This window comes from Microcaecilia unicolor, chromosome 9, assembly GCF_901765095.1.
Source record: "Microcaecilia unicolor chromosome 9, aMicUni1.1, whole genome shotgun sequence".
Taxonomy (NCBI): domain Eukaryota; kingdom Metazoa; phylum Chordata; class Amphibia; order Gymnophiona; family Siphonopidae; genus Microcaecilia; species Microcaecilia unicolor.
In genome coordinates, this window is record NC_044039.1 from 195,846,217 (window position 1) to 195,861,761 (window position 15,545).

The 15,545-nt window shown below is 46.1% G+C and overlaps 1 protein-coding gene across 2 annotated transcripts in view; it reads right to left on the reverse strand.

The window, feature by feature from the left end:
- Nucleotides 1-15,545, reverse strand: part of EVL (Enah/Vasp-like) — a 226,589-nt gene that overhangs the window by 68,770 nt on the left and 142,274 nt on the right. The gene's annotated exons all lie outside the window — the stretch shown is intronic.

The window sequence follows — 15,545 nt, forward strand, 5'->3', positions numbered from 1 at the left end:
TCTCCCTGAGCCCTGCCCTCCCAATCCATGCCCATCCATGCTCCTCTTTCACCTGCCCCCTCCATTCATCCCTATCCAGCAATTCCCTTCTCTCCCTGAGCCCTTCCCTGCAATCCATATCCATCCATGCCCATCTGTCCCCTCCATTCATCCCTATCCAGCAATTCCCCTCTCTCCCTGAGCCCTGCCCTCTCAATCCATGCCCATCCATGCTCCTCTGTCACCTGCCCCCTCCATTCATCCCTATCCAGCAATTCCCCTCTCTCCCTGAGCCCTGCCCTGCAATCCATATCCATCCATGCCCATCTGTCCCCTCCATTCATCCCTATCCAGCAATTCCCCTCTCTCCCTGAGCCCTGCCCTCCCAATCCATGCCCATCCATGCTCCTCTGTCACCTGCCCCCTCCATTCATCCCTATCCAGCAATTCCCTTCTCTCCCTGAGCCCTGTCCTGCAATCCATATCCATCCATGCCCATCTGTCCCCTCCATTCATCCCTATCCAGCAATTCCCCTCTCTCCCTGAGCCCTGCCCTCTCAATCCATGCCCATCCATGCTCCTCTGTCCCCTGCCCCCTCCATTCATCCCTTTCCAGCAATTCCCCTCTCTCCCTTAGCCTTGCCCTCCCAATCCATGCCCATCCATGCTCTTCTGTCCCCTGCCGCCTCCATTCATCCTTTTCCAGCAAGTCCCCTCTCTCCCTTCCATGACCCCCCTCGCATCCATGCTCCTCTCTCTCCCATATCCCAGCCTGGCCCGCCCTCTTCTCCCCCCCCTTCGCATCCATGCCCCCCCCCTTCGCATCCATGCTGTCGTTTCTCCCCTGCCCTCCCGCTCCCATTGTTCAACTTTACTGCCCACCCTCTTCTCTCCCCCCAACATCCCTTTTTTTTTTTTTTTTTTTAATTTACCTCTGTGGCGGTTCCGGCAGCGCAGCGTCAGGGAAGGAGGCGGCGCTCCCGACGTCTAGCCTTCCCTTCGCTGTGTTCCGCCTTCTTCTGACGTCATCCTTGACGTCAGAAGAAGGCGGAACACAGCGAAGGGAAGGCTAGAGATGTCGGGAGTGCCGCCTCCTTCCATGACGCTGCGCTGCCGGAACCGCGTGCGTGGGTGCGATCCGTTTAAAAAAAAAAATTTTTCCGCCCTCAACATCATGAGGTGAGGGCAGGGCAGAGATGGCTGGCTGGCTTCACACCACAAATCCACGAACCCTACAGCCAGGGAGTGTTTGAGTGGCTTCAGAACGTTGTCTTCAGAATGTTCACGGTGCGTTTTATTATATTAGATTTGGATTTTGTTCACACCTTTTTCAAGGTACACTGGATGTCTCTCTGTCCCAGGTGGGCTCACAATCTAAGCTTGTACCTGAGGTAATGAAGTGTTAAGTGACTTGCTCAAGATCACAACAAGCAGTAGTGGGATTTGAACCAACCACCTCTGGATTTCAAGACTGGTGCTCTAACCACTAGGCCACTCCTCCACTCCACTAGGATATCACCAAATTACACCAAATTAAGGGATTTTCACATCAATATTTGGTAAGTTTCTCTGAAAAATTCCCAGCCAAATTTAACTTTGTCTGTTTGCAAATTATTTATCAATTTTACAAGGTGTCACATTATTGTCACACTCCTTCACAATGTCAAACTCTCTGCCCAAGCCAAACAGCTTATACTAATGGCAATTTTCAAAGGCATTTCTGCATAATAAAGAGTTCTATTTGCAGAAATGAAGCTTTTGAAAACTGCCCAACGCATATCCATATATTGACTGGTTTGTGCTTATTGTGGGAGGGGAGGAAGGAGGAGGAGAATGCTCCTGGGGGCATGACTGTAGTGGAGAGTGCACTTACATGCATACTTATGGATTGCTAAAAACATGTTTGTAAGTTTACATGGAGAAAGTACCCACATAAACAGGACACAGTTTTCTGAGGCAATTTGCAACAGGATTTTTTTCCCCTTTGAGAATTAGTTTAAAGTCTGCATGTAGAAAGTTAAACACAGACTTTCCATATGCATTTGAAAGTTGTCCCCCTTGGACTAAATACCTATCCTTGCCTCTGTTCATGCCTGGGAACGAGCAATATCTTGTTACTTCCACTCTCAAGTTAAAGAAACAGGAAGTTCTCCGTTTCCTCCGCTCCCCCTTTTCACAATATTTCATAATTACAGTGTTTCAGAACTAGGAAATATTTTTAAGGGGCAGCTTTCCAACGAGTTTATACTGTATTTTTAGGAAATAAAAGATGGATAAATAGCAATACATTTTCTCTCTTACGGTAACATTCTCTACAATTCTAAGGTATAACAACATATTGCCAATCTTTGAAGACAGAATGAGGGACATCCTTAAACTAATACACATAAAACTATGAGCAATTAATTCAGTAGGTTTCATCCAGTCCTTCAGGACGACCAACCGATCAGTTTTTCAGAATATTCCTAATGAATATGCATGAGGAAGATCTGCATATATACTATCTCCTTTGTATGCAAATCTCTCTTGTGCATATTCACTAGGGGATATCCTGAAAACCTATCCTGTTGGTAGCCCTTGAGGACAGGGTGTGAAGAGCACTTTAATATCACATATTAGTATCAGACTGAGCCCTCTCAAAATAGATATCATAGCATTACAATTTAACAAATGTGCTACCACACAGTGGCGTAGGAAGGGGGTGGCGGGAGGGGCGGTCCGCCCCGGGTGCACGCGCTCGGGGGGTGCTGGCCCCGCTGGTTCGCTGCTCCCTCTGCCCCGGAACAGGTTACTTCCTGTTCCGGGGCAGAGAGAGCAGGGAACCAGCGGGGCTGACGCAGCTCCGAGTGACGTGCACTCGGGGCGGATCGGCCCTCCCGCAGGTAAGAATGCGGTCTGGGGGGGGGGGGTTCGCTCCGGAGAGGGGGTGCGCCGCAGAGGGGGGGGGTCGCGCCTTGCTGCACCCGGGGGGGGGGGGGGTGCGCAAGTCTGCATCCATTGCGGCTGTACATAGTGTATGCAGATATACCTCATGCATATTCATTGCGGTTGGGGTCACCAGGACAGACTTGGAAAGCCCTGCTGAAGATAATGTGACATGTTCTCAAAATAATGACCTTGCTACCTACTGAAAATGCTACAATCCTTAAAGAATACTGCCAATCGACTATTATATAACGTACATAGGTCTGATCGCTCTTCTCCTTTACTTAAATCTTATCGCTGGCTCCCTATTGAGCAAAGGACCATATTCAAACTCCTTATTCTAACGTTTGAGACTTTCCATCTTGGTCTTCCTTACTACCTTTCTACATTTACTATTCCTTACTCACCAGTTCATACTCTTCGCTCACTTAACAACTATCGTCTAGTTCTCCCTGGTCCTAGGCAGGTAATTCTAGAATCAATACGAGTCACGACACAGAGCTTTCTTTTTTTGCTGCACCTTCTATATGGAATTCAATCCCAAGGAAATTAGAACAGAATTGTCTTTTGAGAAATTTATATCTGCCGTAAAAACTTGGCTGTTTAATATGGTCAATCCACTGTCCGTACTCCTCACTTCTTTTAAACACTTTATTTTGAATAACAATGACAATGTTTAACAATAAATATACTTTCACAACCCTATACGGACACCCGAACTCACTCATACCAGCCTTTCACTGCGTCATTCAACCCAGTCTCTCCACTTATAAGGTACATCATATATAGCTACAGACCAAAACACTGCTGTAAACCCAGGAATACAGTATATCTTTGTATCTTCCACATGTACCCCAGTCCCATACAAACAGTTTATCTCTTTCTTCCAACCAAAAAGAATGTCACTTAGCAGTGCATCTTCGGCTACTAAAACTCCGTAGCCTCCATGATAACCTCACAAATCCAGGTTTAATGTTGCAGCGCAGCTTGGCAAGGGCTTCCGGTGGCTGCATGCGTCACTCAACCTTTCACCTCATTTCACTTCGGAGTTTTAGTAGCCGAAGATGCACTGCTAAGTGACATTATTTTTGGTACCTGTGATTTCATAAAATACTAGTGTAATTGGCAGACATTTATTTATGTGGATTTTGTTCACACCTTTTTCAGTAATAGCTCAAGATGAGTCACATTCAGGTGCAGACAATTACATTTGTTAGGGAGAAGAAGATGTGAACTTTACATGCAAATATTTACAAGTGCATGCATTGATTAAAGTATTTGATAAGCAATGCATGCATTTGCATACTCCACTCATGCTCCACCTAGACCACAACCTTGGACACACCTACCAGCAAAGGTGATATCTTTTTGTCAAGGGATGTACACAGAATCCAGTCAGTATTTTATAAAAGCTGTTTATGCATGAAAAAGACTTTTATAAATTTACCCTCAAATGCCCAGTCTCTCACCACTTTTCAAAAAAAAAAAAAAAACCATTTCATTTACAAAGGCTTTTAGTTTTTTTGTCATGTGTTCATGGGGAGGGGGGGATACTTTGCTCTCTATGAACACAGTTCTGTGGGAAATGATTCCCTACTCCACTCCACCCAAACAGCGACTATTCATCTCAAAACATTTCTCTATATGGACCTCAAAGCAAAAAACCCATTCAACATTCTGTACCGAATAATCCATTCACTCTATACAGAGCTCTAACTATGTCTCTGATTATATAGCAACCATGTTAATTTATTTAATTTATGCATTTATAATTCACTTAACCATCAAGTTCAAGGCAGAGAACAAGCACACATGATAAACAGGCACTTTCTCTGTCCCTAGAGAGCTTGCAATCCAAGTTTTGTATTGGAGGCAATGAAGGGCCAAGTGACATGCCTGACATACCTAGGGAGCTGTAGTGGGAATCAAACCCAGGATGCTGGGATTAAAGCCTGCTGCATTGGTTATTGGGCAACTCTTCCACTGGGGGGGGGGGGGGGGGCTAGAAATACAAAATTGTGTAGGCAGCTAAAATTGGTATATCCTGTAGATAGATATTGAAGCAGTTTTGAGAAATGATGTCCATCTCAGAATATGGAAGTCCAAGTCAGTATGTCTTACAAGGTCATCCATTTCTTATGTATTTTAAAACAGGATCTACTGACATATATAGCCTGTTCTAAAATGAGCATCCATTTTACAATCTGACACATCGAAACTATGAATGAGGCAAACCAAGGGACATGGACATGTTTGTGACACCAGAGGAACATCCAGATTATAAAATGGCCACGGAGACATGAAAGGTATTAATCCGCAAACAAATCTTTTCTGGAGATGGGTAGGCGGTAGAACGAGAGGACATGAAATGAGATTGGAGGGGGGCAGACTCAGGAAAGATGTCAGGAAGTATTTTTTTCACAGAGAGGGTGGTGGATGCTTGGAATGCCCTCCCGCGGGGAGGTGGTGGAGATGAAAACGGTAACGGAATTCAAACATGCGTGGGATATACATAAAAGAATCCTGTGCAGAAGGAATGGATCCTCAGAAGCTTAGCCGAAATTGGGTGGCAGAGCAGGTGAGGGGAAGAGGGGTTGGTGGTTGGCAGGCGAGGATAGTGGAGGGCAGACTTATACGGTTTGTACCAGAGCCGGTGATGGGAGGCGGGACTGGTGGTTGGGAGGCGGGGAATCCTGCTGGGCAGACTTATACGGTCTGTGCCCTGAAAAAGACAGGTACAAATCAAGGTAAGGTATACACATATGAATTTATCTTGTTGGGCAGACTGGATGGACCATGCAGGTCTTTTTCTGCCGTCATCTACTATGTTACTATGTTACAGGTTAGAGCAGCCAGCTGAGAATCTAGGACAAAGAATCAGAAGACACTGGTTTGAACCCCACTGCAGTCTTTTGTAATTTTCTTGAACTTTATCTTTCTTTTTTTTTAATTTTAAGAACTCTTTATTAGGTTATAAACAAAATAACATCAATGAAATACCAACTCTATTATAGAGATCTCCCCTCCTCACCACCCCTCCCGGTGGAGAGGAGGGGAGATCTCTATAATAGTATCTGGGTTTAAAAAAAGGTTTGGACAAGTTCCTGGAGGAAAAGTCCATAGTCTGTTCTGACACATACATAGGGAAGCAACTGCTTGCCCTGGGATTGGTAGCATGGAGTTTTACCATGATTTGGGTTTCTGCCAGGTACTTGTGACCTGGCTTGGCCACTGTTGGAAACAGGATACTGGGCTGGATGGACCATTGGTCTGACCCAGTATGGCTATTCTTATGTTCTATGTACCATTTTGTACATGTATGTGCCACCACGTATACATACATGTACTGAATAAGGGAGACACCTCCAAAGGTCAAACGTTGTCCCAAGAGAAGTGGTTTTTCAATATCAGAGAGGTGAGCACATTTTCCTCCTCAGTGGCTAGATCAGTGAGTAAGAATCGGGGAATCCCAGTTCAAATCCCACTGCAGCTCCTTGTGATCTTGGGCAAGTTATTTAACCCTCCGTTGCCTCAGATCGTAAGCCCTCCAGGGACAGAAAAATACCTATTCTATCTGAATATAACTTGCCTTGAGCTACTTCTGAAAGCATACAAGCTAAATCCAAGTAAATCCTTAGGTGAATTTTTTTCATAAAGGCGGTTACTAAAACCCAACAAATAAATAAATGCACTCTTCCAAGCCCTTGGTCCCGAAGTTAGTTAGGAGTTATGCACATACTGGAACAGGTGGCAACCACATTGGAGAAGGTTCCTGAGACAGACCTGCAATATAGAATACACAAAGACTGTGGGGAACTCCTAGAACACACCTCCTTTCTGTATTTTTAAAAACCTACATGCTGCCATCTGTATGTAGCACCCTTTCTCAAACTGCTACTCACCAAATTATACGAGCCAACAGCACCTACGTTTTCCAAAATGTACTCCTGAATGTCTTTCAGATGTGTATGCTCAAAGTACCTCAGTGGGCCTTTTACAAAGGTGCGCTAGCCTTTTTAGTGCGCGCTAAAAATAACCATGCGCTAAACAGTAGAGACACCCATATATTCCTATGGGCATCACTAGCGTTTAGAGTGCACCAAAAACGCTACTGCGTTTTTGTAAAAGACCCTCTCAATAGATTGTCTTAGTGCCTTCTTTAGGAAGACATCCCAAAGGCATTTATTTTATTTTTGTTACATTTTGTATCCCGCACTTTCCCACTCATGGCAGGCTCAATGCCGCAGGCAATGGAGGGTTAAGTGTCTTGCCCAGAGTCACAAGGAGCTGCCTGTGCCAGGAATCGAACTCAGGTCCTCAGTTCCCCAGGACCAAAGTCCACCACCCTAACCACATGACAGATTTAAATATTCAAGAGAAGTATGCAAGCCCTTACAAGTTTATCTTAAACTTGCTTTGTTAAAAAAAAATCATTAGGAGCAAGGACATGCCTTCGTTGGAATTCTTCTTTCCTTTTGCAACATCTGTTTCATCATAGCATTTTTGTTTTCCATGGCAGGAAGTGTAAGTGCTACCGGGTGCACTTATCTTTCAAAGCAAAGGAGGGATACCATCAGTTCAAAATATATAACACATATGTTACCCACAGACGAAATATGCATCCTGATCTCAAAGTAGTCAAGGATTTCTTTGTGGATAAATAGACTAAAGGTGAACTGACTATATTACTTTAGAATAACATTCTAGTGTTTAAATATCTACAAATTCGTCTGTAAATTATACATAAAGTGGTCAAACACACACACACACGCATTATAAATTTGTAATCTACATATTAAATTTAGCTACTGTATACTTGGTCTGAACACAGCTCTAATAAAAGCTAGCCTTAAACTCCCCAGCCCTAGAAACACTGTGTAAATAAACAACCCTCAAAGAGACAATCCCATCAGTTTCACATATTCTCCAGCCCAGAATATGTTCAGTGTGTAAAAGATATACCATAAAATACTGCATATGCAATATCTGCTTGCCACAAGCAGTCTACATACTCCAAAACACCAAACTGGTAAATTATCAAAAAACAACATGAATACAAACGTCAGCCTGAAAGAAAGGTACGTACAACATTTCCTTCATGGATTTAGTCTGGAAAGGAGGCTTAACCAAATAATCTTTAAATTTAGCACTACTGATCAAAACCTAATACAGATAAGTACCACATGGTTTCTAAATATAAGTATAAATGTATATATGTGAAAGGATAAGATATTTTGAAAGATACAGGTTATGATTTCCTGCTTTGCCATCAATCTATTCCCGTGCTACAGGTTTTTTTTTTTCCATTTTCTTTTTCCTTCAAATGGTTTTGACTAGAGAAAGGTGAAGAAAAGCTAAGATTCCCGATTTCTCCAGGACTGATCCGACTGCTGGAGCATCGCACGACAATAGAAGCCTTAACCTTAAAATAAAAGCAGTACCAAAAAAAAAAAAAAAAAGCCCAGCATTCCCTGGAAGAAAATGAATTGTTAGAAACTAAAAGCTTCAGAGGTAAGAAAATGCCCATCACCTACAAGACATTCTGCACAGGAAGAGGCAGTCACAGTGGCAGAAGCAGAAACAGTGGCAGATCCACTCTCTGCTGGGCATAGTATGGCAGGGGGGCCCTCCTGCAGAACAATTCCCCCCCACTGCACCTGCTCACGGTTAGGACTCACCTGCCCTCTCAGCACCGACCAGGTTACACGAAGTGTAATTGACACTCTGCTGCAGCAGGGCAGTGCAGCTTTCACTGTAAATATTTCATCAGGACTTCAGACTCATGCATCTCTGAGCCCCGGAGTGTACGGTTCCGCCGAGACCCAGCAGCGCAGCGCCAGGAAGCCCTGCCGACGTTTCCTACTGAAATGTGGGATGTACTTCTAGCATCTAATGTGCACAATGAACTTAATAACAGAAATCTGAGCAAGCACGAAACCGACAATTGGTGATGAAATTAAGGCCATTGACGGAACACGCTGTGACAGCAGCTGAAATGTGCAGAATTAAGGATCAGATGCTCAATTGCATAAATTGTCCATCTGTTCTCGTGATTCCTTTTCTCCCATTCTCTTTTCTGTTGTCTGGTCTTCCTTCCTCTTTCTTTTTTTTTTTAAATTAATATTTCCGCCGTTTCATTCATTCCTTCATTTCCCATCATAGCACCTGCACCCTTGGGTTTATTCTCTCTCAGCTGTCCTTGGTTAGTCGTGGATTGTAAACCAAGGAAGGGACACAAGTTCAAACCCCACTGTAACTCTTTTTTTTGTAATTGTGATCCCTCCAGGCGTTGAAAAATACTTACTGTACCTTAACGTACATCACTTCAATAGCCTTCAGGCTTGCAGGTGGCTTACATATTTAGGTACAGTAAATATTTTTCTGTATTTTTCTGTTTAAAAAAACTGCTAAAGTGGGACTTGAACCCGGATCCCTTCGTTCACTGTCCTAACCACTACTCCTTTCATATGTTTACTGCATTGTTCAGAATGTCCATAATACCTGAAGCTGACATAAAGGGCAGGGATAGTGCTGGGCAGACGTATACGGTCTGTGCCAGAGCCGGTGGTGGGAGGCGAGACTGGAGGTTGGGAGGCAGGGATAGCGCTGGGCAGACTTATACGGTCTGTGCCAGAGCCGGTGGTGGGAGTCAGGGATAGTGCTGGGCAGACTTATACGGTCTGTGCCAGAGCCGGTGGTTGGGAGGTGGGGCTGGTGGTTGGGAGGCGGGGCTAGTGCTGGGCAGACTTATACGGTCTGTGCCAGAGCCGGTGGTTGGGAGGCGGGGCTGGTGGTTGGAAGGCGGGGATAGTGCTGGGCAGACTTATACGGTCTGTGCCAGAGCCGGTGGTGGGAGGCGGGGCTGGTGGTTGGAAGGCGGGGATAGTGCTGGGCAGACTTATACGGTCTGTGCCAGAGCCGGTGGTGGGAGGCGGGGCTGGTGGTTGGAAGGCGGGGATAGTGCTGGGCAGACTTATACGGTCTGTGCCAGAGCCGGTGGCGGGAGGCGGGGCTGGTGGTTGGGAGGCAGGGATAGTGCTGGGCAGACTTATACGGTCTGTGCCAGAGCCGGTGGTGGGAGGCGGGGCTGGTGGTTGGGAGGCGGGGATAGTGCTGGGCAGACTTATACGGTCTGTGCCAGAGCCGGTGGTGGGAGGCGGGGCAGACTTATACGGTCTGTGCCAGAGCCGGTGGTGGGAGGCAGGGATAGTGCTGGGCAGACTTATACAGTCTGTGCCAGAGCTGGTGGTGGGAGGCGGGGCTGGTGGTTGGGAGGCGGGGATAGTGCTGGGCAGACTTATACGGTCTGTGCCAGAGCCGGTGGTGGGAGGCGGGGCTGGTGGTTGGAAGGCGGGGATAGTGCTGGGCAGACTTATACGGTCTGTGCCAGAGCCGGTGGTGGGAGGCGGGGCAGACTTATACGGTCTGTGCCAGAGCCGGTGGTGGGAGGCAGGGATAGTGCTGGGCAGACTTATACAGTCTGTGCCAGAGCTGGTGGTGGGAGGCGGGGCTGGTGGTTGGGAGGCGGGGATAGTGCTGGGCAGACTTATACGGTCTGTGCCAGAGCCGGTGGTGGGAGGCGGGGCTGGTGGTTGGAAGGCGGGATAGTGCTGGGCAGACTTATACGGTCTGCGCCCTGAAGAGGACAGGTACAAATCAAAGTAGGATATACACAAAAAGTAGCACATATGAGTTTATCTTGTTGGGCAGACTGGATGGACCATGCAGGTCTTTTTCTGCCGTCATTTACTATGTTACTATGTAAAGGTTTCCCTTTATAGAGTTTCACTTTCAGGGGAGAGGGAGGGGGACGGCAGCAACTGGGGGATTAAGAAGGGATCATGCCTCACTCCCTCCAATGGTCAGATGCTCAATTAGAGCAATGTTTTGTAACCTGGACGTGACTGAAACATGTCTAGATAAAAAAGACCTTTTTAGACATGCACTTTTCTTCCTATTGGAAAACCCCTGTTGGATATCCTACATATGGGCCCTCCTTAATCCCTCCCAAAACACGCCCCCTTGCTATTTGGATGAACTGCAGTGTGAAGCGTCCAAATTCTGACACGAGCACCATAAAATTTTAATTGATATCATCTTGGTATATCCTTTGTCACATACTTCAGTTGCTAATTCCAAAAGCCCACTGAAACAACTCAGTTTTCAAGGTCTTTTTAAACATTCTGGATAGATCTTAAAGTGACAGGCAGGAATCTTAACTGAAGTTCTCATAGGCCAGAGTTTTCTGTGCTTTTTATGCACTTAAAACCATTCTCTGTACGTTATATATACAGCTTTGTCCGCGTCTCCTTGTTGACATTTGCTCAGAATAATATTGACTGGGTTTGGTGCAGCCTTGCTTTTGAGTAACAGAAAAAATGCTTAGCAAGATGTGCTACACCTACAACATGATAAACAGACGTTATCAATATACTCCCTAATGCAAAAAATAATATTTTGTGTAATGCCTTATTGTAGGTAGGCAAAGAAATCTTTTTGTGAGAGTTCACATTAAGTAACCTACGTCAGACGAGGGCGGGCCCAGGAGGAACGTCGGAGACTCGGAGGAGGTGATCAGCTGTTCTTGCCCGTGCAGCGCATTCACACAGAGGTGAGAGGTGCTGCACGGGCCCGGTTTCAGACGGAGGGGGGGAACGGCGGCGACGACCTCAGGGGGGACGGCGGGGGCACGGGGGCGGAGGATGGCGGGAGCTGTTTTTTCTAAAAAAGCAGAAAGAGAGGAAGGGAGGGAGGGATGGGGTCGGGGCTTCCTAAAAAAGTCACGATTTTACTGCAGCGGGGAGCAGCGGCGATCTCGGGCGGGGGGGGGGGGGGCAAGGCCATCCATAAGGGATGTGTTTGTTTTGTTTTTTTGACGTTTTTGGCATGCGCAGAGCAGCCAGCATAACGCTTGGCTGCTCTGCGCATGCTTTACGGGCCGATTATCGATGGTTTTAACGAAGGGTTAGAGAATGCAAGTGAGCTGCAACGAGCAGCTCATTTGCATTCCCTATCCTTCATGCATAGCCGTTCTGTACCGATTCGTTATGGAATTCGGTACAGAATGGCTCTAATGAGGACTTTTGTGCATCTTGCCCTCAGTCACACTTAAATGGCTCATCGTTCCCTTTTGCATTCCTGGAATGAGATTTGTATTACTATAAATCAGGAGCAAGGGGAAGTTGATATAGTTACATTCTGGTTGAAATTCAAACTGATTTAAGTGGCAGGAGAGGCTCGGAGGGCTGCACTTAGAGGCCTGGCTGCCGATATTCAGTAGCCAGAACTTAAACTGGCAGTGTCGCTATCGGCATTAACTGGCCATTTAAAAAGTGGGCAGGAGAGGAGCGTTCCAGAGGCGGAGTCAGGGAGGAGCTGGGAGTTATGCGGGTGAATGCAATATTCAGTACCAGCACTCACATAGCTAAGCGACTAAACAGGATCTTATAAATAGAAGTCCCAACTTTGGTTTAGGCGGATTCCAGCACCTACATAGCTATCAATGGTGACCTGCATCTCTCACATCTGCTCTCCTCCATCCTGACTGCCCATAACATGAGCAGACCTCCCCCGCCCCACCTAACTCAGCCGCCATTACAAACTCCCCTCCCTCCCCCGACCAATTCCTTTCCCTCCCAGAACCCTGCCAACATTATAAACTCTCTCCCCCCACCAATTTCAAACCTCTGAGGATCCCGTCACCAATACAGACACCACCCCAATTCCAATCCCCCCATATCTAAGTAGGCCCCCCATCGCCTACCTTTAGTTCCATGATGGTCGAGTGGGTCATTAGGGCAGGAGCTGCTCTAAAATGGCAGCTGCCAATTTAGTGTTAGTGTAGTAATACCAGTCAGACCTCAACGTTTGGGGGGGTCCGGAGCCCAAAATGGGGGGCACAGTTTGACCCTCCTCCCTGCCACAACCCCACATACTTTGGCTGGTGGGGGTCCCCAACCCCCGCCAGCTGAAGCCTTTCTCTGCACATTGCTTGCCCTGCTTCTTCTCACATCGCTTGCATGCTTGGTTTTAGTGAAACTGTTAATGCGCAAAGTGTCGCACATGCTCAGTTTCACTAAAACCGAGCATGCACGAACATGAGAGGAAGAAGGGCAGGCAATGTGCAGAGAACAGTGCTGGAGAAAGGCTTCAGCTGGCGGGGGTTGGGGACCCCTGCCAGCCAAACCAGGGGCCCCAGATCCAATTTGGGGGTGCCCAGGCCCCCAAGGCCCCCTGTAGCTAAGCCACTGAGTGTTACTACCTCTAGAAGTAGCTCTCCATATAGTTACTTGAGCCATTTTAGAGAAGCTATCACTAGATGCTCCTACCTCGATAACCCACTCAACCACTAGAGAGGTTAAGGTAGGCCTGAGGGGGTAGGGGAGAAGGGGGCCTAAATAGACATGGCGGGATCGGAATCAGAGGAGGGATTGGAATCGGGGTGGGGGGTGGGAGGGAGTTTGTGATGCTGGTGAGGTCTGGGAGGGGGGAAGGATTTGGAGGTGGGTGGATGACTGATCCTTGTATATAAGTGTCTTACAGAGGTCGCAGCTGAATATTAGCCGAGACCTGCATAAATCCAGAGGGAAAGCTCTTGACTGGTCAATCTTGAATATTGAGTGTCAGTGTCTGTACACGGACTGGCATTGAATAATGGGGGCCGATTCTGCACCTGGTGGTCAACATTAATGAAATGCTGACAGCTGAATAGCTTGGGCTATGGAGATATTTTTTTTTTTATTACGGGGGGGGGGGGGGGGGGGGGGGGCATATCGAGCATCTACCACCTTCTCAGTGAAAAAGTACTTCCTGACGTTATTCCTCAGTCAGCCCCCCTGCAATCTAAATTCATGTCCTCTAGTTCTACCACATTCCTGTCTCTGGAAATGTTTATTTGTATATTAATACCTTTCAAATATTAGACTTGATCACCTGAAGATGTATACCCTGAAGAAAAGGAGAGATGGGGTGATATGATACACACATTCAAATATTTGAAAGTTATTAATGTATAAATAAACCTTTTCCAGAGACGGGAAGGTGGTAGAACTAAAGGACATGAATGTAGATTGCAGGGGGGGGGGGGGGGGGGGCGACTCAGGACTAACATCAGGAAGTACTTTTTCAGGGAGAGGGTGGTAGATGCCTGAAGTGCTCTCCTGCAGGAGATGGTGAAGATGAAAACGGTAACAGAATTTAAAAAATGCATGGGTTAAACACAAAGGAATCCTGTATAGAAGGCATGGAACCAAACAAGTTAAATGGCAACACCAGTAATTGAGAAGCAAAGTCAGTGCTGGGCAGACTTCTACTGTCTGTGCCCTGAAAATGGCAAGGACAAATCAAGGTCATCTGTGCATATGTAGTATCACATTGTACTTTATGCTATAAGTTTATCTTGTTGGGCAGACTGGATAGACCGTACAGGTCTTTATGTGCCTTCATCTACTATGTTACTAGGTCTGAGGGAATGCAATGCTGAGACCAACAGCCAGTCTCCTACATGACATGGTTTACCAAAAGTCAGGGCTTAAAGATATGTTATTAATTAATTATTTATTTATTGCATTTGTATCCCACATTTTCCCACCGTATGGCAGGTTCAATGTGGCTTACATATAGCTAAAAAGGCGGTTACAAAATTTAGATTTGTAGAAGTCTAGTACATAATACAGAAGTACAATAAACCCTTAGGTTGATATATTAGCATATTGTGAGAGAGGTTAATATTATTATTTTCCATTTCTGAACATTTTGTGATGTATGGTGGTGTGGGATTAGGCAGATCCAGGGGGGGAAGGACTTCTTGAAAAAAGATGTGTTTTCAGTTTTTTTTCTGAATTGTAGGTAGTTTTCTGTGAGTTTCAGGTCTTTGAGTAGTGAGTTCCAAAGTTGTGTGCCTGTAAACGAGAGGCTGGCTACAAAGTCCAATGAATGGCCTTTTAAATGAGCTGAAGAAATAGGGCCTCAATCTAATAAGGACAGCAGTGAAAGAAATTAATGTGGCAGCTTGTTTTGGGGCTACCAATATGGTGCCTCTGCGGGGAACTTTTTGACGTCATGCCATCTCCTATCTTTATTAAATCTCCTTGGCTGTGTCTACTCTTTTCCCAGGATTACAGCTGTCCCTACTCATTCTTTTGTGGAAAGTCTTTGATTTTATCTCTCTGCTCTTTGGGAAATGTGCATGTAACATAGTAAATGACAGCAGATAAAGACCTTGTACGGTCCATCCAGTCTGCCCAGCAAGATAAACTCATTATACAATACTTTATATTTTTATTTTTGCTACATTTGTACCCCGCGCTTTCCCTCTCATGGCAGGCTCAATGTGGCTTACATGGGGCAATGGAGGGTTAAGTGACTTGCCCAGTGTCACAAGGAGCTGCCTGTGCCTGAAGTGGGAATCAAACTCAGTTCCTCAGGACCAAAGTCCACCACCCTAACCACTAGGCCACTCCTCCACTCCACTCAGGTATATGTATACGCGAGTTTGATTTGCCCTTGCCATTTTCAGGTCACAGACTGTACAAGTCTGCCCAGTACTGTTCTTGTACTAAACTTTCTGAAGCTAACATCAAAGCCCCTTAAAATTTACATTCCAGCCCATCCATATCTATTGAGTCATGATCTCTTCTCTC